This window comes from Rhinopithecus bieti, unplaced genomic scaffold (assembly GCF_001698545.2).
Source record: "Rhinopithecus bieti isolate Rb0 unplaced genomic scaffold, ASM169854v2 scaffold_70890, whole genome shotgun sequence".
NCBI classification, from domain to species: domain Eukaryota; kingdom Metazoa; phylum Chordata; class Mammalia; order Primates; family Cercopithecidae; genus Rhinopithecus; species Rhinopithecus bieti.
In genome coordinates, this window is record NW_016827312.1 from 295,606 (window position 1) to 321,875 (window position 26,270).

Here is a 26,270-nt window from a genome sequence, read left to right on the forward strand (position 1 = left end):
GCATGTTCTCACTCATAGGTGGGAACTGAACAATGAGATCACTTGGACTCAGGGAGGGGAACATCACACATTGGGGCCTATCATGGGGAGGGGGGGTGTGGGGAGGGATTGCATTGGGAGTTATACCTGATATAAATGACTAATTGATGGGTGCTGACGAGTTGATGGGTGCAGCACACCAACATGGCACAAGTATACATATGTAACAAACCTGCACGTTATGCACATGTACCCTAGAACTTAAAGTATAATAAAATAAATAAATAAAAAAATAAAAGGAAAATTGTTAAAGCCTGTGAATAAGCAATTTACAGAAAAAGAAGCCTGAACAACCCTGTAGAGGACTGCATTACTGGCCAAATTTTTCAGTCCTCCCTGTATCTAAGCTCTTTTCCATATGACTTTGCAGTTCCTCCCACTAAACGGAAAGAATCTATTTTCTCACCTTTTGACTTAGGACTGGCCATTTGCTTTAGCCAAAAGAGTGTGGCAAAAGTGAGTACATGCTAGTTCCAAGACGAAACCATAAGAAATTGTGCAAGTATCAGCCTTAAGAGATCTTTCATGTTGCTGACTTGTGCCTCTGAATGATCACACAGGCCCAATTAATTAATTGAGCAACTGAATAAATAAGCACAAGTCCAAGCTTCAGCAGGAAGACAAGTCCAGCTGAGTTGTCCTGCCGAGCCCAGTCTAGATCAGCTGACTGCCAGCCAAACAGCAGACTGAGAATGATTGATCAATAAGAATAGTTTTAAGCCACTGAATTGTGGATGACTTGTGATGTAGCATTAGTGGGGCGATAGCTAACTGATACAATCGTCAGCTTTACTAGTAGCTGGGGAAGTCACGCTAAAAAGAGAGGAAACTCATATTCATAAATGGCAATGATTTAAAGTCTGATAATAATAAGTATTGATGTTGATAGGATACAAGGAAACAAGAATTTTCACGTATGTTTGCAGGAAATATGAATTAATTTAATACATTTGAAATACAATTAGGTAGTACCTGATAAATTGAAGCCACTTATACCCTGTGACCAATGGTTCTATGATTAAGTATTACAAACCCTGGTTTATGTTGGCAAGGAGAAACAAGGATATTCATCACAGCATTGCTTGTATCAGTAAAACCTGAACATAAAATAAATTTCTTATTTTAAGAAAGAAATTGATAAATCGTGGTACATTTATAAAATGGAATAATAACTAGTAGCTAAAATGAATGAACCATGTACATATGTATGAAAGTTATGTTAGAAAAAAAACAAGTTGCTAAAGGGTACATACTGTTTGTTATTCATGTGACTTCTAAATGCATAAAAATCAATACTGTATTATTTCTGTATTAACACATGTGTAGCAAAAGCACAATATATAGATGTACAGGAAACATAACTGCTTCTGGAGAGAGATTGACTTTTGAGTCACAGTAAGAGGATGATTAGATGGCAGGAGACTCTACAGCTATATCTGTAATATTTTCATTAAAAATAACTAAAATGTTATATGGATGATGATTATATGAGGACATGTACTATGTTTGAAACAGATCATAATGTAAAATAAAAATACATTATGGAAAATTCATATGGTAAAAGCAAATACTATGCCATTGCTTAAGTGATGAAATAGATCTGTATGTATAGACATTTAGAGTAAAAAAGCAGGTTACAGAACATTGTATAGAGCTGTTTCTCAACATTGGTTCTCTTGATATTTGGGACTGAGTAATTATTTGCTGTAGGCGGCCATCCTGTGCTTTGTACAGTGATTTCCAGCATCCTTGGCCTCTACTACATGCCAGTAAAACCACCTACCACCCTAAACTGTGAAAACCAAAAATGTCTCCAGAAATAAAATTCTTCTGATATGTTTGATTTTTATAATATAGAAATGTGTTGCTGTTATAATACAGAATTATACATATTTTAAATGTAAAAAGAATTAAATTCTTATCAATTTCAGCAAATAGAATGACTAGATTATCATTATCTTCAATTTTATCACAAATGTTTCTATCGCTAAACATTTGTAAGGCCCATGAAGGACATTAGATAATGGGAAAAGATGAAAACCTTCATTAACTTTTTTTTCAAAATTTATTTGTCCAGGAACTATTTTTAAAATCTAATAAAAGTAGCACTGATACTATTCTTGATGTGTTTCTCCTCATCTGAGACCTTATAAACAGACTAATAATGGACAAATGCAGAAGCTTGCCAGGCTAAAAGGGATCCAACGATGCCTGGTGGTCCTGGTCCACCACCCAGCACTCTGTCTGATGGCAAGTCTAAGCTTGCATCAGAGATCTCCCTTCAGACCTTCCTTTTGCTAATAATTATTTGAGAATTTCACCATAAGGAGAGAAGAGGTGTGCAATTATACTCGTAGTCAAGAACTGGTTGTCATGCTTTGTCCTAATTACAAATGTGGTTTTATAACAATTATTTTTGGCACTTATTATTGTCTGTAGCACCAACTACATTCAACATTCCATGAGACAGAGACTATACTTTGCACAGTGCCACACAACTCAGTAAATATCGATTGAAAGGATGGGTGAACAGTACTAAGTACAACAGGGGGTGGAAGGAATGTAAAAATGAACACATTTAGTAAAGTAGTTCAAAACTTAGGAAAGGCAACAGATTTGCATACATTTAATCAACATTCAGTGTAAGGAGGACTATAATAGTGTTTGGAATGATTTAAGGAAGCTCACTAATTAAGTCTGGACAAGTATACTGATTTATATTCCCCAATAATGAGAAGTTGTGCCATGGGCAAGTTTCCTAATTTTTCTCCATCATAATATTTCACATTTATTAAATAATAATAACGATATCCACCATTTTTTCTTATCTCCTCCTATTCCAGAAAGGAAGAGTCTTAGGGCATCTTTAGGGAGAATACCATAAAGAAAAGTCATACCTGTGTTTCTATTTATGTAATTTTAGCCAGAGAAGAGTGAAGCTCAGTAGGTTCTTTTAGTAGGATTCAACAGCTGACCTTCTTTCCCATTCAGACGGGATCATTCTGGTGGGTTTTGACTCAGCTCCCTTCCTCTAAAGCTGTAGTGCAAAACCATGAGTTTTTCTCATCAACATCTTTCTTTCAAATCCTGAATTTCTCTTTCTCCTATTATTACAAATTTTGACCATATAAAATTTATAAATGAATTTGACATATTAAATATAAAATGTAAAATGCCTAGCATAGTACCTGGAGTTTAGTAGGAATTCAATAAACAGTCATTTGTTTAGGTTTTAATCATTACCTAGAATTACAGCATATTCTGTGATTAAAAAGAACAAAAGAAAGAGTAGTGATTTGGAAAAAAATGGAAGTCAGAAGTCAGATTTCTCATCAGAATCTCTGGCTCCCTCTAAGAACTGTTTTTCATTTATAACAAATTCAACTCAAATATTAGAGTTTTCTCTGTATTTATACAGAGAATACCTTAGGTGGATTAGATATCTCCTATTTAGGGCCCAGTGTGGTTTTGAATTGCATAACCTATACAGTTTACAAAGTCGAACTTAAATGACTGGGTTTGAACTTGGTTGGTTATGGGAGGAAAAAGGAATGCTTTCTTTTAACGCGAAGCAGAGAGACAGGCTCCCAGGTTTCCTGTGTCCATGGAGGCTTGAGTTTCTTGCCAGGAAGATCAGTACAACCAGCTGGTGCCTGAGACACAATCCCTTGTGCGAGTTCTCAGCAGGAGACTTTGCTGATGACTGAGTAGGGTGTACCTCAGACAGAGAACAAGGTTACGGAAACAAATTTGGGGAGCTTTATTACACAGTGAACTGAATCTCGTGATGCTCAACAAATCTAAAAGCTTCTGCTCCTGGACACTTAATTGCTTCACCTTCCCGGGGTGATTGAAACTGCTCTTTAAAGGCCATATATTTCTTTTTCTAAATTTTAGATTCAGGGGGTATATGTCCTTCTTTGTTGCATGAGTACTGCATGTATAATGCTGGCTGTTGGGCTTCTATTGTACCCATCACCCAAATATAGTACATTATACACAGTAGGTACATTTTCAACCCTCATTCCCCTCCCACCCTTTCCCCTTTTGAAGTTCCCAGAGTCTACTTTCTCCATTTTTATGTCCATGTGTATTCTTTTTTAGCCACCACTTGTAAGTAAGAGCTTGTGATATTTGGTTTTCTGCTTCTGTGTTAGTTCATTTAGGATATTGGAAAGGCCATACATTTCTAGTAAATCTGAAGACAATGCATCTGCATTTCTAATCCCACCCTGGTATTCTTATTTTTAAAGTTTGACCCCTTAAATCATTTCTCCATGGACCCATTCTCATTTTCATTTTAAAATGTACAGTATTTAGGATTACTCCTAAGTGGTCATTGATTTTAGTTTGTTAATGGACTCCCAAGTAAATCTGTGATTAAAAATAGTTCTCTGCCTCAATGCCAGCCAAGAGAAATATGGGTCTTTCTTTATCATGATGAGTTCTATAGAGACATTTATTTTATTATCTAAAATTGGTCTACTCTTTCAAGACAGTTTTTTAACCATGAAATTGGAAATATATAAAGGAAGATATTTCTCAGGCAGACAGATCTAATGACTGTGGTGTTAAACCAACAGGCTAGGATTATAGGATTTGGGGGAATACTTTCATGTTGCTTGCTTATCTGTATTTTATTGATTTGTCTCAAAAAATGTATACATTTTATAAATATAGCATTTTAAAATATTAAAAGACAAACTCCTTTTCTTCACAATTCAATTTATCATAAAATAAGGTACAATGTCATATTTTAAAAATTCTCTATGGTTTTTAGCTCTGAATTGGTTATATTTCTAAACAATACAAGATGAGATTGTTTATTCACATGTTACTCTCAAATAGCCCAATTATTGTGACTTTTGGTTGCTATAACATGATATGATAAGTACCAAGCACACATTAATAGTTTGGTATTGACTGGAGTCCAATAAAAACCTGATTGAGAGATATAAAAATTTCAGAATAAAAAAATCAAATCATCTCCTAACAATCGTTAAAATGAAATAAAGAAAAAAGAAAGCTCCCTGGTTAGTGGAATTTTTTACCATCTAGTAATTCTTTTGATGTTGAAAACATTTTAAAGCATAGATCTATTTCTACACTTTAAGGAGAAGAAATGACATATGGTAATCTAAATACCGAAAAAGAAATGATAATTATATGAATTTTTGAATGTACCAATTAATACTGCAGTTTCTACTAAACGAGTACAATGAAGTCTATATAATTGAAATTATCTGTGGCATTTTTCTCATGGACATTTATATATCTTGCTGTGACAATTATCTAAGGCTATAGTTAAGTACCTGACAATTAAAATAAAACCATTAAGACAGTAATTTTACTTTTCTCTATTTCTTCATTAACCTCCTGTTTTCAAATAGCACTATAATTTTGAAAGAAAAAAATGAAAAAAACATTATTATATGCTTAAAGTCCCCCAGCAGAAGGAAATCTTTAATAGAAGCCAGAAAATTCATAGCAAATATGCTATCAATTCTGTGAGAAGCTATACCTAAATAGAGGTCTATGAACACTCAAACAGAGGACTTGATTCATGTTGAAAGCATATTTCTTGGTCTTGAAAGAAATGAAGATCTTAACAAATTTCACCAACTGCATGAGAGAACCTAGTCATCCACTTTAAATTGGGAGTCTTTAAATTTAGTAGCTATATTCACTACAGTGCCATTTGTAAAGACATTCCCCTTTGAAAAAAATACATTTTGACAGTGACAGTTACATTATTTTTAGCTTTGCCTAACAGCTGCAGACTATAATTAAGACAACTAAAATTTGTATATGACATTTGTCTTCTTATAATATACTATGCTGTTACCCACACAAACTGTTGTTCTGTGTCCAGAGCCTACACCCAGGGCTCTTTATGCACTGCTGGGATTTGGGTTAATACTATTTCCAGGAATTCCTTGTAGTAGCACACAACGGCTGCAATATCCAGGAATCAGTCTCTAAAGCTTTAGAGGCCTACTGCAGACTCCCTGGATACTTCTTGCTTTACCTGATTTCCCAGATGATTAATTTCACACTATTTCAAGAGCTGCTGTTGCTGTAATCTCTTCAGATCTATTTTTGATAACTTCATTGACTTACTAGCCGAAATGTTCTAAATCCCCACAGCAGGTACCATATTATCTTTTTTAAAATCCTGACAATTTCTTACAAAATGTAAAATCTGCCACGGATTGATATGACGGAATCACTGGAAATGGAAAGAGTATAAAATAGAATTAACTCAAAAGAAACTATTACGTTCAGCCTTTAGTAAAATAATGTGAATTGTTGGGATTGAAATTCCATTATCAAGGAATTTGAAAATTATAAACAATGATCATAATTAGAAGGATAAGAAGAGAAAAAGAGGAAGAGAAAAAAGTAAGAAAACAGAGAAGAGAAATGGCATTGGAAAGTAATAAAACTGGTTTTCAAACGCTTTTTAAAAAGCAAACCAAAGGATGTCTGGATTCCAAGTAAAAAGGCCTAGTCCCAGGGGCATCTCCTTCAATCTCACCTGGCATCTATTCTCTTTGGCTGCTCAGATTCATCTAAATGAGTGCCTGGGTGTGTCGGGGGGTATAAGGGATTTTAAGGTCTTTTTAAGGACTCATATTTTTTTCTGGAAAAAGTAAGTGACTAATCATCACAACAGATTAGATCCTTTTAGATAAGAATTGCCTCTTCAGTAAAGTAGTAACATCATGAAATCCATGTTTTCCTTCTAAGCATTATGTCATTTAAAACATTATGATGTCAAAGGTAAATACATCTAACACATCAGGTATATTTTCTCTCTGTTCTCTTGCTCATTGATATTCTGTGGTCATTGAAGTTAGGAAATATTTTTATTTCTTTTAATCTACTTTTCTTTGAACTCTTAATGTTTCTGATGTTCTCTGGAATAAGATAACTGTAGGGAAGTCTTGCTGGGTAACAGAAAGAATGCCGATTTTTTTTTTTGGTAGAAGATCAAGACTTTAAATTCTATTAACCATGGACTACTCTTTCTAGGACTAGTTTTATGCTTAAGCCATGACACTTCAATTAAGGTTTTTAACCATAATGTGTCACGAGACCTTGACCCCACAAGGTCAAGATCGTTTTCTTGCAAGTAATGTTCTTTACAAAAAAAACCCTGTTAGAACAAATAAATGAATTCAGTAAAGTTGCAGGATACAAAATCAACACACAAAAATAGGTTGTGCTTCTATATACTAACCACAAACCATCCAAAAAGGACATTAAGAAAACAGTTTTGTTCACAATAATATCAAAAAGAATAAAATACTTAGGAATAACTTGACCAAGGAGATTAAATATCTGTACACTAGAAACTATGAAACACTGACGAAAGAAATTTAAGGAGACACAAATAAATGGAAAGACATCACATGTTCATGGATTGGAAGACATAATACTGGTTAAAATGTCCTGATTACCCAAAGTAATCTACAGATTCAAGCCTAGCCTTGAAAAAAATCTCAAAGACACTTTTTTAAAGCGTACAAACAATACTAAAATTCTCTCTCATTTTTGTGAAGCTTTATTACTCAAATGAGTATTCTCAATGTAAACATAGATTCTTTTCTTCCTACATTGTTCTTCCAATTTTCTGCCACGTCTTTCATTTCATCTGATTGCGTATGGATCTTTAACAGGCTTGCCACTATAAAGTGATACAGCAATTAAAAAATAAGAATATAGAAATCATCCTCCTTCATTCCCGTGAATATCCTTATTTTCAGCCATCAGGCAGTCTTCCAAGATGAATAAAGTTTGAAAAGTAGGCACATATGGTCTACACTGATGCTTCCAGTCCCTTATTTAAGACCTTCTTTTGGATAATGTGACTAGTGTTAAGTGTGCACAGGGCACATTTCCTGGGCCACTTGTTATAAGGCTTGCCTGGACTTTCCTAATGTTACTTATTGTGCGGTACTTTTATATACACATTAGTACAAGGCATGCCTCTCCTCTTAGCCACATCAGCTGCCCTTCAAGCCTCAGATACTTGAGAGTTCTGCCTTGACTCCTTTCTCAACTCTAAATCCTTGATGTCTTTCTCTTGGTTTGAAGAGGCGCCCTTAGAACCTGCCTTTGCTTTTGAGTCTGCATTCTAAAATACGTCTGCTGTGGCTGCCTCTCTTCCTGGCTTAAAAATAGAAAGCTAGTATGTAAGATATACTTATTACTTAGGTGTGAATAAAAAGAAGAGAATATGTGATCATAGAATGGTAGAGATAAAAGTGGTTCTTGTGAGCATCAAGTTCAGGTAATTTTATTTTAGGAATGAACAAATATTTCAGAGATAGATCATTTGCCTCATGGTAAACTATTAGGCTGTCATTGGCAAAAACGCAATTCTTTTGCACCAACCTAATACAACAGGTAAATGGCAAAGATGAGGCATATACACATGACTTCTGATTCCAAATGCAGCACTTTCTGCACTTTGCATAGTGAATTGGATGGAAATTTCATGCATTGTGACATAGTCAATGGATAAGAAATCTGGGGCTGAAGAGGCTCAAGAGAGCTAAACTGCCCTCAAGTGCACATGGACGTGCACTTCCCAGGTGAAACGTGTGAAAGTATTTTATAAACTGCAAAGTCCATATATAATTCAAGTTCAAGATATAATTTTCAATGATTATCTACCTTCATATGAGACCGGCTTCAGGAGAAAGAGACAATTTTTTTTTCTCCCATTTGGACCAGCAATTCCCATTTGGAAGATGCTTTTCAGAGTTCTTCTGCACTCACCATAAAAATTCCTTGAACAGGATAAAGCCACCTTGAAAAGTATAAAACAGGAATTTATACTTTGTGGACTGGGGTGTACAGGGGCAAAGTTAATATGATTTAAAAATCACAATATTCATCCAGCTTTGAGGATAAATACCAATAATAATAGAGCCCTTCTCTTTTGGTTCAGAGTTTGGTCTGACCTCCCTATGTTTCTGATTGCCAGCATATTATTTATAAATGAATATTTCAAGTCAAGAGGTCAGACTGACTTAAAAAAGAGAAACCAAAATGAAAATTGCTTTATTTACATGCTTAGAAAACACTGCAGTTCATATTAATAGCAGATTGATAATCTCATTTTGATATTTACAGGACTGTTTTCTTATCCTGCTAAAATGCTGCTGTTATAAACTATTCCTCTTTTTTGATAGCTTGAAAGCTACTGTATCCATTTAAAGAGTTATAAGTCTGTCTAAGTTGAATTCCATAGAGATTATGATGGTGCTGTTGTCATTGCCCAATATAAATCATACGGTCATAAATGAAAGCACATAATGACAGCGTCTGTATAGCATAATCTGTCTTTGGGAACTGTTACTACTTAGCTTACAGGAAGTTTTATAATATGTAATAGTAATGCTTTCCCAAAGCACAGACCATAGTATTGTGAAGTGCTACTGTGTCCTTTCGTACCTATTAGGGTGCAATTTGAATACCACAAGTACCTGAAAATGTAGATAACTCATATATATCAATCTTTATTTGAGGACAAATAAATAAGAATAGAAAAAATTATTTGCAGCTGCTCTCTGCTTAGGACTAGAGTTCATGGTGACACCGAAACATACCTAAAAAAAAGCTTCCCAGAAGTCTTATTCTATTGTTCTGAAACGACCCTTCTTTCAAATTTGCTTCCTTGCCTTGCTGCTCTCCACTTCTAGTCCTTTATCTGATAAGTGTCCTTCAATTCTCTCCCTTATTCCTTCATTTTTTCCTCTTAATTTTAGAACTAAAAGGTACGTGTGATGGAAGATTATGGAAGACATTGGAAAGGTCATGGAAAAGAACTAAAAGACTGAGTTCATACTTTGTAGCAGAGCCTGTGATAAATGATGTACATTTATCATTTTATTTAACATCTAAATAAAATTTAGGGGATGATCAGTCTCAGTGTAGAGTAGAGGGAGCTAAGACTAGGAACACTTAAATACTAATGTATGAACAAATATATGACAGTAAGTAAAACATTTCAAACCCAAAGTCCATACACTTCTCTCTGTGATATTTTTGTGCCAGATGATCCCTTAAAGATTTCTATTGGTGGAGGAAGGGGCCAAGCAAAACATCACATGACATTCATTAGGTAATATTTGTAGTGGAAAGGAACCACTGATGAGATCAGGGCAAACGAGCCAGAGATACTGAAAACCCTCCGGTGTTCCCATCTGTCTGTGGAGAAGCACACCAGGTCAGGAAATCGGCGTCATACATAGTGTGGACTTTATTCCACTAGGGAGGCCCACGGATATCTCTCTTTATTCATATAAGAAAATAACTTCATTAAGATGAGATACATAGGCTGTTTGACCCAAGACTGTCCAGATTTTGAGTGTTAAATATTTACACATGTTTTCTGGGACTATCAGTTGCCTGATACAAAAATTCTGAGCAGCTGGGAAATATTGGGGCCCATTCTTGGGTTGCAGAGCCCTACTCAGAGAAGCTATCTTCAATTCCATATTAAACTGAAATTGGGTGCTGCCTCCTACCCTGTTTGAGAAAAGAAGAATCACCAGGACCAGCTAGTGTGTGGTCCAGGCAACCCAGAGTGAACTCCTATGTTGTTTTCGTATGATGCTGGTTCTTAAATACCAGGCACGCAACCTAAAACACAGGCAATTAGCAAATGTCCTTTCCTTTCTAAGCATCAGACTCTGGACTCTTTAAGATGCGTAACTGCTACATTCCTTTTGAAAGTTGCTGTTTGGTCATTAAGATGGTGCTAATGATAGAAAGTCATCAAATGACAGTTAAATATGGTTATGTGTAAAATTTCTATATTTTAAGTGATAAAAAAGTTTAAAAGTTGGCTTTTGCTCCTTCTTTCCCCTTACCACCCAAGTAAGAAAACTGAGGGTGAGAAGCATTATGCCTCTTGCCCTGAGGTTTCTGCAGCCAGATGGCAATGCCAAGATGAACACTAGACTAGACTTCTCTAATTTTCCTTCTCGGTGCTTCTCTTCCTGCCAGGAATGTGACTAGAGTGTTAAACTTAAAAGCACTAACTTAGTGAGGAATTTAAACAGAAGTTCAAATATATCTGTAGCAGTTCTGATTTACAGTTTGTTGTTGGCAGTATGTGGATTTGGGGAATTAAGGGATTTGGCATGATACACACTTTGCCTCTTCTCACTATAATTCGGCTTGATGCAACAAATATTTCTAAAGCACTTACCAACAAGGCAGTATGCTGGGGATGTTGGGAAATAGAGGGATAAGTAAAATAATTCTTACCATCCAGGAGCTTTGCCTGGATGCACCTGTCTCATTTTATGCCTTGAGAAGTATTGAGTGCAAGACTATCAGTACAGGTGTATGTAGTTATCTTTGTAAGGTACTCAGAAGAACATTCTGAACCATTGGTAACTAATGCATGCTTTTCCATGGTAGTAATGATTTTAACAATAAAGACAAATTAAACAAAAAGCAAATTAATATGTTTGCTTCAGTGAAGGAGTGTTACCTCTGTGTTTTCTGAAGAAAGGCTTCCAGTGGTTTACTGGTAGGCCCTGAGAACTTACCAGATAGATGTCTGATTTTTATGGCTGTTTCAATATACTTGTCATGAAATCCCCTTCCAGAAAGACTCGCCCTTGGAGAAACAAGTACTTCCCTTTTGAAGGCTTTTCTGATGGCAAGCCTACCCTGACTTTCTTTCTTTTATTTATTTATTTTTTCTTTAGACAGGGTCTTGCTCTGTTGCCCAGGCTGGAGTGCAGTGGCACAATCTCGGCTCACGGGAACTTTTGCCTCCCAGGTTCAAGAAATTCTCCTGCCTCAGCCTGCTTAGTAGCTGTGATTACAGGCATGCATCACCATGCCCAGCTCATTTTTGTGTTTTTGGTAGAGACGGGGTTTCACCATTTTGGCCAGGTTGGTCTCCAACTCCTGACCTGAAGTGATCCGCCCACCTCAGCCTCCCCAAGTGCTGGGATTACAGCTGTGAGCCACCATGCCCAGCCCCCTATCCTGACTTTCCGAGTGAAATGCCTCCTCCTGAAAATACTGAATGAAAGCAGCAATAATTTTATCACTATAATAATTATATTTTTAGCTACCCCTAAATCTCAAATGCATATTTTAGGCTGGAAAGCATTATGTGTCTTTTGATCACACCTTAAGTATGACTTTGATTTTCAACCATTCATGAGACAGCAAATCTCAGAGATATTTTGGGTCTTTCCCATCTTAAAAGCAGTAACTTATTTATTTCTTCCTAACACAAATTAAGTGTTGCATCAAAGAGAAAAGTGAATAGAAAAGGAAAAGCTGTCAATTCAGAAAAAAATGGGCCAAAAAATAGACATCGGTGCATGGAGACACAAATCAGAAATACAGACATTTAATAAAATACACACAAAATGTTGTCAACTTCCAGTGCTTAAAAAAACCTTAGAGTGAGCTGGGCAACGTAATTGACTGTCACTGTAGGATGTGACATGGATATCAAAAAGGTCAGTGTAATTTGAGTCTGGCTATGCAGAGTCATCATTTCCAGAATGGGAGAGATAATGTTCCCTGCCTATGGTCTGGGCTTCACCCAGGAACTATTAATGTGGCTATCAGGGTGAATTTGACTAAAGATGCTCAGCCACCTTTGGACTCAAGCACAGATTAGCAATATGCAAGATGACTCCAAAGCTACACAGCAGCCCCAACCCAGTCAAGTGGCATTAGGTCCTCTGAGAGAGTTTAGTTATATACAGTGGTCCTAATTTAACTTGTCAGTTGCTTGTCTGCACATGAGAAGTTTCAGATCACTATTATTGTATTAACTTTCTAGTAAGCAGAAAAAGTTTCTTTGAGAGTTTGAAAATCAATTTAGAATAAGGGATCTTGAATATTTCAGTTTATAGTGAGAACTCAGCTGGCTCTTGGGGTCTTTGTGCCAGGCAGGAGCCCAGCTCAAATTAGATCTTCAGCTCCTTGAAATTCTGCTGAGTGCAAGGGTTGCAGAATTGTTAGGTATTAGGCTTACTTCCTGGGTGATGGGTTCAGTTGTACTTCAGACCTCAGCATCATGCAATATATCCACAAACATGTACCCCCAACTCTAAAATAAGAGTTGAAATTATTTAAAAGAATCTACTGAGTGGAAACTAAGGCATTATGGTTTCTTTCAACATTTTATTTTAGAATAGATTCAGATTTACCAAAAAATTGCAAAAGTAGTACAAAAAGTCCCCACAAACCCTATACCCAGTATCTCTCATTATTAGCATCTCACATTAGCATGGTACATTTGTTAGTGGACCATTATTGATTCATTAATATTAACTAAAGTCCATCCTTTAATCAGATTTCCTTTACTTTTACCTAATATCTTTCCCTGTTTCAAGATTCCATCCAGAATATTGCATCACATTTAGTTGATTGTAACAGTTTTTCAGAACTTTTTTTTGTTTTTGAGGAATTTGACTTTTTGCAAGGTAATGGCCAACCAACTGAAAGTGTCCTCAATAACCAAAGCTGGAACAATTTGGGCAACAAAACAAAGTAATATTGGTTTATAACTCAAAATATAAAATAAATATTCATGAGTCCATATTGTCATAAATGAATAATTGATTGAAAGAATGAATGAATAAATAAAAACCAATCTCCCATGCAGAAGGATTTCAACTATTCCATGTAGACAATTCATCCTCAAGGAGGTGAAGCACAACTCTCTAATTTTTAAGTGTAGGTGGTACACACAAAGTTCTTCCCAAAGAGGACTGTATGGAAAAAGGAAGAAAGAGTAACTTCACAGTGAAGAAACTTGACAAACACTATCTTAGGCAAGTGTTCAAGATTAACATCAACAGTGACAAATCACGTCCATAGTTTGTGCTCCTGATATGATACGCTGAAAGTGGCAGTTTACCTCTGTGCTCTTCCTCCCAAAAACTCATGACTCAGGCTAATCAACATCATATAAACCCCAACTGAGAGACATCTACTAAAGTATCTTGTACAGTTGTCATGGAACAAAAGGAGAAAAGCATTGCTGGGTTACCCCTTGGGATAAAAGGACTAGTCATGGGCATCCCTTTTATCTTTCCCAGCTCTACCTTTCTCATCAGCACCTAGAAACTCAGAGAACAAAGTGACTCTAAAACACAAGAAGACAACCCTTTTCTGTCCTTTCACCTCACTTGGCAATTAAAGGGTGAAGCCTGGGTGTGACAAGTCATCTAAAGAGCTTCAACCATCATGTTGGGATCCCTCATGTTACACATACACCTGATGGAGATGGGCAAGATGGCTCCCAATTCCTGCTATAACCAAGCTGTTCAGTTTGGAGTAAAGTGACCAGAATGCTGACTGGTAGCAAGCAAATGTGATCCACACTCACAAAAGGAATTTAACATTATGAAAAAGATCATCTTTCCATCGAAGTCTTCAGCCCTATAGCTGAGCATATAATGCAAGACTACTTCAGCAATGTGGCTATATTTGAGTATGGAAGCATCCTAGGAAAACCTTGGATGTCATTTTTTTCCCTTGATATTTGATCAATATGAAATTGATTACATGGTACATACTCTCTAATGCCTGAATATTCTCCAATTCTATTTTAATTCTGTTCATTGTTAGGAGTAGGTCCTCTGTTCTTCCCTCAGTTTGTCATCATATTTGCAGGAACCCATTTTATATGATAAGTTTGAAATATTCCTTATGAAAAGAGTACGAGGCCTTCCATTATTCTTCTCATAGAACCTATTTATCAACCCTGCCCCACCTACACATTTCCTGTGCTGCTACTAAAAAGTTGTTTTAAACTCATAAGTCATGTATAATGCTAATGGAATTTTATCTAAGTATAGTAAACAACAGACTGAATAATAAAAGTAAACTAAAATCATCTTTATGTACGTTTAATATTTGTAAATGTATTTTGTTCTACGTGTTGTATATCATTAGATATCCATTATTCTGCTCTAAATGAGTATATCATTAATCACTTAAGGAACATTAATAATAAAATTTCTGAGAATTTTAATGTGATTTTGGGGACTTTTTTTTATTTTGTAGTATCTGAATATCTGATAGATTAATTTATTTAGATATTATTGAGTATTTTACACTGCCATCTAGTGATGTAAGCACTTACGTAGGTGGAGATTTGAGAGAAGCAATTTGTCTAGCCCATCTAAATAACCTGACTATACTTTGCCAGATCTTTTCAATGGCTTAGAGAAACTCATTTTAAAATTCTTATATTTAATGTCAGGTTCCTCATCCTTTATGGCTCCTATTTCAAACTTCAGGTGAATCTAGGCTTCCTTTTAAAAATGATGAAGTTTGTATTAGATGCATTACACTCCTCTATTTGGTGTAATGAGAGTTGCTAATATTTATTGAGTGCTCACCACTTGCTAGGCACTGTTCTACGTGCTATTCATGTATTAACCCACGTAATCTTGACACCAGTCTTAACACATAGTTATCATTTTGCTTTTGTTTTGCCCAAAGTCACATAATTAATAAATGACCAAGCTGTGATTTAAACTCATTCAGGCTAGTTCCAGAGTCCGTGAGGCTAACCAGTAAGCTATAATGGCCTCTCTTACATAGTCTTCAGCCCCCAGCATATACACACACATACATACAAACACTCACCCCACTGTCTCTCCAATACCCCACATGTACTCAGATGTATGGGCTTCCAGCCACCTAGGATCACCTTTCTGTGGGATCTTATCTTGGTTTCTGCTTTATACATGGGTTATCTTGGTGCTTCTGAAACTTGTAGTCTCGCAGACTTGAATAGATAGCCCTGTTTGGAGTTTTTGGTTCTTCAATGGAAGTCAGAGGATTATTTCTCTTTTGCCATACTTTGCATTAGCAATTTGAGTTCTAATCTTAAAATATAAACCAAAGTTGATTTCATAATATAATCTTAAAAGAAGCTATTTCTACATAGGGATGGCAAATTTTCTTTTTTTTCTTGTTTCCCAAGATCATACAAAATAAGAATGAGATAGACTTAATTTTAGCACAATGATATGGGATATGACTACTTAATTGCTGTTTATAAGAAAAAAATCATTCACGTTTGTAGAATTATTAATTTTGCAACAAGATACGGCAATAAAATTGCCCATTTCATTGGAACTCTAGGCAACCCTAACAATCAATCAGTACTGGCTTCTCTACTAGCTAACTTCACACAATTCAGGGAGCTGAGTGAGAAGCATGAAGTGTGTAAATTTTGTTGGGGGAGGCAGAAGGAGAGCATAGAAATGCACCTGCCATGTTTTGTGGTGGTGGGATTTTATCTGTATCTATGTGTATGGGGGCGGGGATAGAGGGTGGAAGGATGCTGTGCCAAACAGAATAAAGTGCTGTCCCTGACCCAAATAGATAATTAAGTTAGAAAATAAAAAATTTGTATGAACAAAATAATTAAATGCTAAGTAGAAAATATTTTTCTTGCATTTCAAAACATAGTGAATGTGCTAAGTATTAGAGAAATAAAGAAGGTCTCCTAGAAACTATAGGGTATGAGCTAGAGCCTGATGGATTATTACTGAATTCTATGATTTTTTTCCCCTAAACTCCACCCAAGTTATCTTAGTCCACCTGGACTGCTGCAACAAAATACCATAAACTGGGCAGCTTGTAAAACCGGAAACTTATTTCTTACAATTCTGATGGCTGGGATGCCCAAGACCAGGGTGCCATCATGGAAACCATGGCTAAGTTTCCAGTGAGAGCCCTTTTATCAATTTCTTGCTGTGATCTCATATGGTAGGAAGAGGCAAAGAGGATCCCTGTAGCCTATTTTACAAGGGCACTAATCCCATTCACAAGGGCTTTGTCCTCATAAACTAATCACCTCACAAAAGATCCCATCTCCTAATACCATCACTTTGGGAATTAGGATTTTAACGTATAAATTTTGAGCAGGAATAACACAACATTCAGACTGTAGCACCAGTACTCTCACTCTCTACCTTTTAAAGCATTTAAATGGCAAATGACACAGCAGGATAATTCCCCAGTACAGGAGAATGATTTACCTGAAAGAGCTAACCTCTCAATGGCTCAAACATTGACTCTTGGGCATCAATTAATTATGCAAGTGTTATATTTTGGAGTGGCTGATCAAGAAAACTTCAGAAGAGATATTCAATAGCAACAACAGCCTTGTTCTTGTCAATGTCCTCTTCAGAAGAAATACTCTACTGAATCATTTCTTCAGGTTACTCTATACATACCTTTAGTTACAGATCCCCAAGCATGACCCTTCTGTTTTTGTTTGTTTGTTTGTTTTAATGCCACTGATATTTTGGAGCATCATATAGATACAGTTATAAAAATTATAAGCAGGATATGTAAATATATACTTGGCTGGAGTCAGATTTAAAGTGTCTGAAATATCTCACTTTGCTCAGCATTTTGTTCTGCCAATCCAGTGCATTTTAATTCAATCAGGCTTGTCAGGATATATCAGATACCATCTAAATACTGGGGATATAAAGATAAATAGAAAGTATTCAATTAAGGTGCTGAATTAATGGTTTCTTGAATTAAGGCTTTTAGACGACGTCTTTTTGATCATTCCTCGAGGCTTTGAGCTTGCAGTCTTCTAGACAGCTGGTTGACTTTAATGACACACTAAAAACACCTTTGAGCTCTCATTTATATGTTCACAACTCCTTGCTTCCGCACTAGAAGGGATGGTTTCTTGCAGTGTCTCTTGGAAGCATCTCCAGCCCCTACCAATAGCTCATAGAATCATTTCAGGAGCTCTGGTTCATCCTTTTGAAGCTTCCAGTGATGTTCACACCCACCGTCTCCTGAGATTAACCTTGGAAACAAGTAGTATCCATCTACATTGAAGGACAACGCATGTGTTTCTAAGTCCTGAGAATTTTCCAATACCTTGCAAGAAATCAAGGTAGAAGATAAATTTACTGATTCCTCTGTATTACAAATAAATATCTTTTAGTATCTCATGAAGGTTATTCATTCCCTCATGGTGACGGCTTACTTTTATTTCACATTCTAGCAGCACTTTCGTAGACACAGCTAGGTCAAAGTAGAGGAAAAGAAAATGTAAAATGGTCAACCTGGGATAAGATAGAATTTAGAGAAATGGAAGAAGGTTGACATACAGAAGAACCCCTAGGAGAGGAATTGAGAAAGGTGTTGAGAAAGATGAAGTCCATCTTTAGATGTAGTCTAATGAAATCCAGCAATAATAATTAGAAAAATGTTTTTAAGGTTTCTAATGAATTTGTAACTTGCCTGATTTATTACTTTGTATCTATTCCCAGTAGCCAGAAAAAAAATAATAAAAAAAAAATGACAATGTTTTAGTAAATCTTTTTATTTATTTGAGAAGTTAGATGTTAGATCCAAGAAATGGTGAGACTGGATCTCACTCCACTACTCAGGAGAAACGTCCAGGTTGGGAAATATTTAATCAAAGCAAGAAGAGATTGGGACAGGTCCTAAGTTCTTCTCAAGAAGGTGGTGAAGACAGAGAGAGCTCTTCTGCATTTAGAAGTTATTTCAGGAAAACATAAGCCAGCGAGATTTAAGTGATTGTATAAATCATGCTTTTAATTCTGTATCATTGATGATTTGACATCTTGGGGCCTTGCTTATTCTGGAAAAATCACACCACCTCCTCAGAGCTAGCGAAATCCTAGAGTTACCCTTGCCAGTAAGCATGCCTTTCATATGCAAAGCAACCAATCCAGAGCGGATACCTCCAACTACCTCTTTTATCAAGCTTTTATACTCCGAGAGACTATTTCCTGCATTAATCACCATAGGGCAGATATTAGACAACTAGGAAGAGCCCCCAGGTCATAAAGCCCACCGCAATTATTCGAACTCGCCAATCCTAAATCTCACCACCCTATCTCACTCATTCTTTCCCACTGAAACCACAGTAAATGTTCTTGTTCCTGGTCTCATCTATATTTTCCTGAGTGATCCTGATGCTTCCTCAGCTCCCTTTTCTCCCACCCCATATAACACGCCCCTTCTCTTTTAAAAACAATGACTTCAAAACAAATGGAAACAAATTGTCCTTCCTCTGTCCTCTACAGTCATGGAGAAGAATACGACTCCTGGGCTTTCTTCTGCGTGGGTCCTACACTCCACTGTTTTCTCTTTTTCATTTTGGAAACAGAAAGACAGAAATAGTTTCCTTTTTTTTTTTTTCTGAGACGGAGTTTCGCTCTATTGCCCAGGCTGGAGTGTAGTGGCGTGACCTCGGCTCACTGCAACTGTGGCATCCCGGGTTCAAGTAATTCTCCCGCCTCAGCCTCCCAGGTAGTTGTGATTACAGGCGTGCACCACCATGCCCAGCTAATAATTTGTATTTTTAGTAGAGACAGAGTTTCACCATGTTGGCCAGGCTGGTCCCCAACTCTTGACCTCAAGTGATCCGCCTGCCTTGGCCTCCCAAAGTTCAGGGATTACAGGTGTGAGCCACTGTGCCCAACCTTAAATAGTTTTTTTTAAAAATTGCTTTATTGATAGTTTAAGAAAATTTAACTTCAATTAATGCAATCAATATTTTGCTACCTAGTCATACACAATAGTTTAAGTATAATAAGTCATATTTGCCCATTACAAATTTCTGATCAGCTTTATTTCAAAAACAACCCTTGGCATACTTAGTATTACATGAATCAGAATCTGACCTTTTACTTTATTTTGTCCTCAGGTGGGGCCATTTGAATCTCTTGGGAGGTGACGCCTGTTCCAGATCTGGAGGTGAACCTAACCCAGAGATACTTAAGGCTCTCTAATTCAATACCTTGAGTATCCAGAAGAAAGTCGTCCTTGCTTCTAGCCACTTCTCAACCCTTATCACAATTCTGGCAGGTACCTTAGCTGTGAGTCCTTCTACAGTTCTGCAAAGTTGAGGTGCTGCCTTGGTGTCAGTGTCTAATATCCATTTGATAATCTGCCTGGTTTCTATAAAACTGAGAGTCCGCCTCCATTTTACTAGTAACTTTGCTACATTTGCTAGAGTTTGGAATTGCGCTCCTGAACCTCGGCCCTGGGCCTGGATCTCAGAAACAGCAGATAGAGTTATCTATGGTTGACCACTCCCGTAGATTCCAAAACAGCCTATGCTTCCAAATAATTACAGAACATCCCTAGGGAGGACAGGTGTCACCCCTTCTCCACAAGCCTGTTGCTGGCTTTCTCCTCTACAAGAGAGTGCGTCAACTTTGACACTTTCCACTATAATACATTCCTGTGTGATTCAATTCTTGTTCATGTTATAATGTAGAAACTATTCCATCTAATAAGAAATTTAAATATTGGAGGTGTCTTCCTCTGTTTAGTGTATTATATTTTGAAAATATCAAATATTGATTAAAACAAAGCTATATTTTTCTGTCTTTATTTGTAGATTATAGATAGGGTTTGATATTATCGACCTTTAATTACATATATATATTACTCACTGGAAAAACATTCCTGTTTTAAAAATGTAGGCGTTGTTTTGACTTTGGAATCAAACAGATCTGGGTTTTCATCTCAATTGATACCAGGTCAAGTTCATGAGCCTCCTAGAGCCTCAGTTTGATTTTCTATAAAGACTATATGAAACATGCATATTTAGTGCATATGCAATACCTGTTTAATGACAGCTGTTATTTTGATCCCTAGCTATTCTTCAGGGTTACTATTCTGGAAAACATACTGATTAATATATATATTTCAGTGGAATATTGACATAACACAAATAATTTTATCAATTAAAGAATTCATATTTATCCATCGCTTTCACCATATAGTCTTTGCATTGGGGTTTTTTTGTGGGTCCCAATACATTTGTGCTCTTATTATGAGATGTTTTGACTTTTTTCGTTTCAGAGAGTAGAAGACTGGATCTCTTCAATGTCATCTAAGCAGAAAGATTACTTTTTGTATAGGTGTAAATGCATCTAGTGATCCTGTTAGCAAAGGATTTTAAGCACAGGATTTAGAGCCAGAAAGACCAATCAAAAAACCTAAGTTTGGGTCCTGATTCTGAAGCCTGTGTAATGAGACACTATGATATTTTAGACAAGTTCATTCACGTCTTTAAGCTTCAATTTTATCATCTAGAAACTAAAAATAATAGCAAAGACCTTACAACATTTCTAGGAAACAGTTAAATAATACAATGTAGGTAAAGATACTTATAAATGGTAAATAAGTTAATAATGTACTACAATTAAACTTTCTTTTTTACTATCAAATATAAGTCTAAAGAAAAATTATTTAAGATAGCCAAAAGAAGTAAAACTGAGTCAATATCGATAATACAAAGGGAGAAATTTGTATGTCTCGTTGATGGAAAATTGATACTTTGAAGGAAGAGACTTTCAAATTATCAATACAATAGATGAGGGAATATTTTCTGGGAACTTGGGATCTTTGCTCTAGAGGTAGCTTCTGATGCTGGCAGAAACCCTGGTACGTGTGTAATGATGGATTGGGATGTCCTCAAACACACAGGGAGCCATGAGAACCTTATTCCCAATCCAGCCATTGCAAAATTAATGGAAAGGCATCTGTTTCTGTTTATTTTCCTTATATCGGATGATGAAATTAAATGAGCCATGCCTTTTTTCCATCCTGAGAATATACATTACAAAGAATGCATTTTATTGTTCTTACAGCTTGTGAAAAGAATAATCAGCCTTCACTTTTCTGTCCCCTCAAACTTTAAATATTAATGTCTGTAGCTCTGATATTCAAAAGGTAAGCTTCTTTTGGCCTCTCTGAATCTCTGTGGCTGCCAGTAATATAGGAAGCATCTCACAGTTCTGACCCTTGGTGCTCACTGTGTGTTACAGGGACAGCAATGAACTACCAAAACCTGTCTCCTATTCTACCAGTGTACTGAAAGATTACATACAAGAGTGTTCATTATAACTAAATGAACTAAATAGATAGTGTCACATGATTAGGTTAGGCCAATTCAATGCAGGAAGAAGTGCCCTGGTCCAAAAATATGCTCACACAGTCTCTCTCCCCTGTCTGCCTCCTGGATGCAGACCTTGAGCAGAGGACCTTAGGATCCTAGGTGGCAAGTAGGTGACAATATGAAAGGAGTACAAGTTCTTGCATTGCCACTATGAAGGCTGCCTGTCAAACACGTGCATGAAACTATTGCACGGACGAGAAACAAATCTCTGTGGTTTTACACCACTAGGTTTTGCTTTCGTTTGCTATAGCATTTAATTTATCTTAATATATTCTGTCAAAGATAATATTTGCCATAAGGGTATTCCAGGTTTGACTAAAGCTTAGATAAAATATCTTAGGCTCATGAAGTGCATCAATGGAAAGGGATTAATTTCAGTTAGTCAATAACTCCAGACGTAAACTATATTTGTTAGGTACCTGCTACATGAAAAGCTTCCAAGAATTATCTCTGAGCTGGCCAATGAGAAAAGATGAAGGCAGTCCAGGCAGGCCTCCTATATTCAAAGAAGAAGGATGAATTAATAAAATAAAACAAGTAAAAATACACAAGTGTATTAATAGTTTATACTCTGAATTTGATGAGTAATGGTCAGCAGTCAGTTTGGAGTGTCTAAGTCAGGGCAAAACTGCTGGTAGGGTCAAGAAGTCTGTAAGTTAACTGAAAAGCAGATGAATACTCATACTGAAGAGGGTTTAAGTTGTGAGAAGAATGAAGAACAATGAGTTACAACTTCCTCAGTCCTAGAATATCTGACGTTAAAAAAAAATGGAGTAACTCCAGAAAGAGAATGTTCATAGGCAAGAGCTACTTTTTTAGTGATAGTTTATAAATAGTCCTAGTATCTAAAGTAAATAATTAGGAGTCTGCTTTTGCTTTCAGTTTCTAAAAAATTTTGGTTGCTAAAATTGCCAGAAAGTAGGATAAATACAGAGGAATGTGCGTCAGCATCAACAATGTCCAAAAGGTATGTTTGATGAATTCATATCCACAGTCTTATAATGGGAGAAGGAGAGAAAGCTATAGTAATCAGACTGAATAGTGTATACACATATTTGATCTCAAATTGAAAGACTTATATAGAGTTCTAAGTTCACCTGAAAAAGTAATATTTAATATTGCTCAGCAAAAATGTAAGAACTGATGGTCAATGACAGAGAAGTTAAATAAGGGAAGCAATTCAGGAATGGCTAAGGTTTGTTCATCCAGGGATTGGAAGTTTGGTTTTGGAATACATGTTCCTGGTGACCTTGATTTCCTTTGTGTAGCATATCTGCTGGAAAGTGACAGAGGACAGACGGCTGCTTTCAGAGTCTGAGACAGCTGGTGAGATCACTGAACCCAGAAGGCACTAAGGGAGAAAGAGATGGTTCTTGACCCTCGCAGGGCTGAGGTCAGAGCTGCAGCACCAGAGCTCTCATGGGCAAGTCTGCGTGATTCCAGAGTTCTATGCTTCACTCCCTTCTAAAGATGTTTTATGCAAAAATAAAAGCAAGCAAGACTTGAAGCCAAGTCCCTACATTAAAAAAAGCATTACTATTTAAAAACATTTTCTTTAATATCACAGCTAGGTTGTTAGTTATGAAAAGCATATTCATCAAAGTTATAATGGTATCATTTATATATCCTTGCTCTCTGTGTTCTTTATAAAAGCTCCTATGTTACTATATTTTTATCTAAAATGCTCTCGGCTCAGTAAGCAATGCCCTTAAATGGAATAAACTGTCCTATCCATTGAAATGGAAGTTACACTATTCAAAGAAAACTTTTAGAAAAAAAATCTTCTAGATTAATTTCATATGCTATAATAAAATACATTACTCTTCTAAAGAAGTTTGGCTTTTCCGGTTGAATTGGTTCCTCAGGAATAACTATACAGTTTTTGCATATATCATCTTTATCATATTGCATCTAGACAACCATGCGCTGCATAACAATGTTTTTGTCAAAGACAGACCACATGTATGACAGTGGTCTCATGGATTATAATGGCGCACATATAGAAATCTGATATATGGCACTTGATATTGGCATTGCAGATTAAATAAAAGAATTGTTGATATTCAATAATGGTGCTAGGACATTTGGTTTTCCATACAATAGATATAAATAAAAATATATATGCCATCTAAGTTTGTGTAAGGACATTCTTCAATGTTTGCACAATGAGCAAATCATTTAACAATGCAGTTCTTAGAATGTATCCCCCCTATTGTTAAGTGACACATGACTGTATATGTATATATATGTACACACACACACACACACACACATATATATATACATAGGGATGATGATAGTGTGACCTGCTGACAATATAAAACAATGCAAAAATGAAAACATGTCGGAGTCATACAAAAGAATGCTGTAAAAAGTCTCCTTAATTAAAAGCATGCCCTAAATTCTCCTTTAATATTCAGAATTAACTTGTTTTGCTATTTCCACAATGGTACCATGGGTTGGAGTTCTACTGTATATGATTGCCAGTGGAGATGTAGAGATCATATTCCATTCATTTGTCAATTTCTATAGCTAATGTCCACAGTTCACTTCATTAGTATTCAGGAAGGCATATGTGAGAATCTCTGAGATCTGTTTTGAAAAATAAAAGGGTTCTTTAGCACATTCATCATAGTATTAAGATATGATTTATCTTCTTTGACATTCATATCAATATATTACCAATTATTTTTGATTTACAATGTATAAAATTGATTTCCCAAGATTTGTGATAATTTTAATAGATTGAGAAGATATATTATTGGTTTTTAATAGTTTGTAGTTCTCGTTTTATTTCTAGAGGAGTTTATTCTGTCCTTTGAATAATATTGCAGGATCCCTATTCCTCTAGAATCTCTATAATAGATACATATTTGGATATTATTCAATCTAGCTCATGCTTATATGAAATATGAATATATATGCAGAACAAACAGATACACAGAGCTTAAACTTACAAAGCAGAGTAAAATATGGGGTGAACTAAACTTAGAGCACACAACTCACATCTTCCCACTCTTTATGATTGGGTAGAAGTCACCAACAAGACATCAATTAGCCCATATGTTAGTTACTTCAAAAATCCACTCAACTGCGTAGCAACACCCTATTTATAGGAAATGACAAGGATCATTTAATACTTGCAAACTGTCCTTAGCACAGAAGAATTAGAATGTAGGCTGAACTGTGACACCTTGCTACCAAAGATGGGTCGGTTGCAGAGAGATTCATCATTCTGTCCTATCTCAGTATCTTCCAAGAGTAGGTAAAAAAAAAATCTATTTTTTAAATGATCTGACAGCAAACCCATATGACTGTGCTCAGAAAAGAATTAAAATCCTACAGTTAAATTTTATGGACAATGTGACTAGTTGAATGCCTGTGTGCCATTACTAAATCAATATAGACTGAAACAAAAAGAAAGACAAAACTGGTATTTCAGGTACTGACATCGCTACTGTCTCTCTAAAGACAAGCATCTGTAAGTTAAAATGCAACCCAAAACATCATAAAATTGCTCCTTTTAAGAACTACTCTATCTTGCCAATAAAACTGACAAACTTTTTTTTAGAACAAGTATAAATTTAACATAAAGCATTTAAAAATTCAGAAAAGTTCTTAAGAGCTAGCATCTTTGGATGATGTACTGGAATTTCTTATTCTTTCTCCTGTGCATTTCAATGAACTTCCTCATTGTCTTGAATACTCCCTAAAAGCACCTGCACAACTCAAGTGGCACTAACAGTAAAGGAAACCTGGAAGGAATGGGCACTTTCAGAGTGAGTGGATTTTTCCTAGATTTATGAAGTCTTTTTAAGAATTTTCCTCAGAATAACTATCTTAAGGAAAAACTAAATACATGTTAATACCATATTGACAGAGATAACATTAACTGAGAAATTCTATTAATAATTAAATCATCAAGAAATATTATTCCTTAGTTACTGTTACTGTTTTTTTAAACCTACCAGAATAATTAAGTTCCTTCAATGTGAGGCTTATGTTTCTTTATTTTTAGATCTTCTGGAATGCAAATGGAATTCGTTATTTAGGCCAGTGTCCAATATATATTGAACAAATTACAATATATTGAAATTTCACGTTTCCTGGATTTTGAAGAATTATACTATAAAGGCCATTTCAGTCAACACATTTATATAATAAAACCTCGGCTCAAAGTATCAAAAACAACATATTTCATAATGTTTCGTAATGCTAGTGTCTATTTTTCCTACTGAAG